Here is a 4,411-nt window from a genome sequence, read left to right as displayed (position 1 = left end):
CCACAGCTGATAAAAACAAACCCAAGAAAGCATTTTTCTCTGCTGGATGCCCTGGCCAGAATAGGGCTTCCCTTCTGGCCCCTGCTTGAGGGCTTTTGAGCCAAGGGTTGCAAGATTTTCCGTGGCCAGCCATCAGGCTTGTTCCTGCTTCCCAGCACTAGAAGAATTTGGTGTCCACAAAGCCCCTAACAAAGTGGAAATGAGACATTGATGCAGGAACAAAGCATTCAACAAAAGAAATCAGTAAATTACTCCAAGGCTATGTTCATTAATGTGAAGGTAGTAACAGTGAAAACCCAGGAGAAACTCAGGGTGACACTGTGACGTGGTGACCTTTCTCAAAGTTGTATGAACTGTAACCACGTGGGTGTTTGCCGGACCAGCAGCAGATGCCTTAGCTAAACAGTCCTTGCCAGACAGCTTTCTTAGGGAAATACTGAACTTATTATTTATGGGTACCAAATTTAGCACTGCATAGAAGGTCCCCAAGAAGCTGTTCTGCAGGGTGTCTACAAGTTAATCAGAAAGTGCAGGGAGGCAACTGTCCTTTCTCTTAAGAACAACAACCAAGAAAGATTCAGGGAGGCATTTGCTAAGTCAGTTGTTGGCCTGCCAGGAGTAGGCCTCTCAGTTCCCAGGGCCTCCCACCCCGACACTCCCTGTACTTGAGCCAAGCTCTTCATTCATTGGTGTAAATACAATCCTTACCGCATCTTCACTCAGAGAGATCAGAATCCCCAAGCTAGGTGAGTTCAGGTTGTAAGTGGCATCAAAATATGGTAAGAAAAGTATTACCTTTTAATTTTTCTATAAATCACCTTTTATTTTATTGATTCCCTCAAATAAAACTCAAAGGTATAAAAGGGCATATGGGAAAAACAAAGTTTTTCTTTCCACCCCTCTCCCCCAACCACCAAGCTCATGTCCCAGGAGGCAACTACTACGCTCAGGTTCTTGTGCACATGCCCGAGTCACCCTGGGCATCAAAGAGCAGGGCCAAGAGCCGTGGGGAAGGGCTAATCAATTTAGTGAATGCTGCTGGGACAGCTGATCCACTGTATGAAAAATGAAATTGGATCTCTACCTTCACCAAATGTCAGTTCTCTGTGGATTACAGTCCTAAGTGAGAAAAGAAAACCATGACCTTGGGATAAGAAAGAATTTCTTAAGACAGAGAAAACAAACCACAAGGAAGAAGCTTCGTAGACTCTCCTTCATAAAAAACAAACAAACAAAAATCCTTCTGCTCATTAAATGTTAAGTCACAGACAGGAAAAGGCATTTACAGAGGATAAAACAAACTAGTATTTGAAAATATAAAGAACACCTACAAATACCATCTTATATGCCTCAGAATGGCAAAATGGTAAGAACCTGACAACTCTATGTGTTGGGTATGTGGAGTCACAGGATCCCTGCACTGGGAGAGGCAAAGTCAGTTCACCCCCCTCCACAGGGATTTGCAGAGGAGGCTGCACCCTGAGAGCCAGCAGGTCCTCATCCTTCTCATGCTCTCTCTGGGTCCACATCTTCACATTTTCTTAAGCCCCACTGGAGACCCTGGGTTGGCCACAGAATCTTCTGGAATGTAATCCTGCTGTTTAGTTTCATGGTACCTATTTTCAGAGCTCCTTTCCATGTATGGTAAATAATGCTATGCTTCCATTTGCAGTCGTGTCAAAGTTTCCACTTTAAACGTACAGTGGTGGTGTGAGGATTCTGAGAAGATGGTGGAGTAGGATGCATCAGGAAGCTGTCTCCCCACCAGGACAACAGTGACACTGGCAGAATTTATCTGATATAACTATTGTGGAACTCTGGAATCTATTAAGGCTTGCTACTTCCATGGGAAGTCTTTCATATCCCACTCACAATAATGGGCAGAACAACCATTCAGAAGATAAGTAAGGAAACAGAACACTTAAATGAAACCAGCTAGAACTAACAGATACTTACAGAACATTCCACCCATCAACAACATACATGTTCTTCTCAAGTGTACATGGGACATTTTCCAGGATAGACTGTGTGTTAGGCCACAAATTAAGTCTCAGTAGCTTTAAAAAGATAGATATTATGTAAAGTATCTTCTCTGGCCACACCAGGATGAAGTTAAAATTAACAACAAAAGGAAAAGTGAGAAATTCACAAAATTGTGGTAATTAAACACACTTCTTAACAATCAATAGGTCAAAGAAGAAATCACAAAGGAAATTAGACATACTTCAGATGAGTGAAAACTGAATGACAAAACATGCCCAAAATAATGGGGTGTAGCTAATGTGGTGCTAAAAAGGAAATTTATAGCTATGAAAACGTTACAAAACAAGAAAGATCTCAAACAACCTTACTTTACAACTTAATGAGCTATACAAAAGGCAAACTAAACTTGAAGCTGGAAAAAAGAAAGAAATAATGAAGATTAGAGCAGAGATAAATGAAGTATAGAAAACCAATAGAGAAAATCAGTGAAAACCAAAAGTTGATTCTTCAAAAAGATAAGCAAAATCAGCAAACCTTTAGCTAGATGGACTAAGAAAAAAAGAAAGAAGACTCAAATTCCTAAAATCAGAAATGAAGGGGACCATTAACCAACTCAAAAACTAGAAGAGTATTATGAACAACTGTACACCAACAAATTAGATAACCTAGAAGATGAAATGGTCAAATTCCTAGAAACACAAAGTCTGCGGAGACTAAATCACAAAGAGATAGACTATTTGAATAGAAGACCTATAACTAGTAAGGAGATTGAATCATTAATCAAAAATATCCCAACAGATTAAACTTCCATACCTCATGGCTTTACTGGTGAATTTTATCAAACATTTAAAGAAAAACTAATATCAATCCTCAAATTTCTAAAATGTTTAAGGGGAGAGAACACTTCCAAACTCATTCTACAGGGCCAACATCATGTTGATATCACTGCCAAAGACACTACAGAAAACTATACACTGATATCTTTTATAAACATTGATAAATTATCAACTAAACTATAGCAAACAGAATTAAGCAGCATATTAAAAGGGTTATACACTGTGGCCAAGTGGAATTTATTCCTAGAATGCAAGGATGGCTCAACATATGAAAATCAATCAGTGTAATACACTACATTAACAGAATGAAGGGGAAAAAAACCACATGATCATCTCGATTGATGCAGGAAAAGCATTTGACAAAAATGTAATGCCCTTTCATGATAAAAAGGCTCAAGAAATAGAAATAGAAGGAAACAACTTCAACATAATAAAAGCCATATATGAAGAACTCACAGAAAACATCATTCTCAAAGAAAAAATACTGAAAATAGTTCCTCTAAGATCAGGAACAGCATTTCACCACTTCTATTCCAACATTGTGCTGGAAGTTCTAGCCAGAGCAAGAAATATAAATAAAAGACATTCAAATTGGAAAGGAAAAAGATAAAATTATCTTTATAGACAATATGACTTTTTATGTAGAAAACCCCAAAGATTACACCAAAATACTCTTAGAACTAATAAATGAATTCAGAAAAATAGCAGGATACAAAGTCAGCACACAAAAATCAGTTGCATTTCTACACATGAACCATAAACAATCCGAAAAGGAAGTTACAAAGACAATTCCATTCACTTTTTTCAAACAGGATAAAATACGTAGGTGCTCACTTCAGCAGCACATAAAATTGGAACAATACAGAGATTAGCATGGCCCCTGTGCAAGTATGACACACAAATTTGTGAAGTGTTCCATATTTTTATGAAAGTACAGCATGGAGAATATATTTTTATGTTGACAGATAGTAACTACACTGGTTGGGGTGAGCATTTAATAACATAGATAACTGTCAACCACTATGTTGTATACTTGAAACTAATATAATATTGTATATCAACTATACTTCCATAAAAAAAGAATAAAATACTTAGGAATGAATTTAACCAAGGAGGTGAAAAACTTAAAACAATGAAAATTACAAAACGTTGCTGAAAGAAATTAAAGACATGTATAAGAGGAAACACATCCTATGTTCATGTATTGGGAGACTTGACATTGTTAAAATGTCAATACTATTCAAAGCAATCTACAGATTCCATGCAATTCTTATCAAAATGCTAATGACATTTTTTACAAATACAGAAAAACCTATCCTAAAATTCGTATGGAATATCAAGGGACTCTGAATAGCCAAAACAATATTGAAAAAGAGGAACAAGACTGGAAGATTCACATTTTCTGGTTTCAATATTACTGCACAGTTACAGTAATCAAGTAGTATGGGTATTAGAAAAAAAGGTAGACATGTAGACCAAAGGGATAAAATATAGAGCCCAGAATTAAATCTTTCCATATATGGTTAGATGATTTTTGACAAGGGTGTCAAGACCATTCAGTGGGAAAGGGAAATCTTTTTGACAAATAATGT

General features: G+C 37.2%; 1 pseudogene; it reads left to right on the top strand.

Annotated features, from left to right (window-relative positions):
• Nucleotides 1-3,645: 3,645 nt before the first annotated feature.
• Nucleotides 3,646-3,744, top strand: LOC118969078 (U6 spliceosomal RNA; annotated as a pseudogene).
• Nucleotides 3,745-4,411: the final 667 nt, after the last annotated feature.

The sequence above is a fragment of the Manis javanica genome, chromosome 1 (genome assembly GCF_040802235.1).
Source record: "Manis javanica isolate MJ-LG chromosome 1, MJ_LKY, whole genome shotgun sequence".
NCBI lineage: Eukaryota > Metazoa > Chordata > Mammalia > Pholidota > Manidae > Manis > Manis javanica.
Note: the sequence above shows the minus strand (reverse complement) of the source record. Positions and strands in the feature narration are given on the sequence as shown.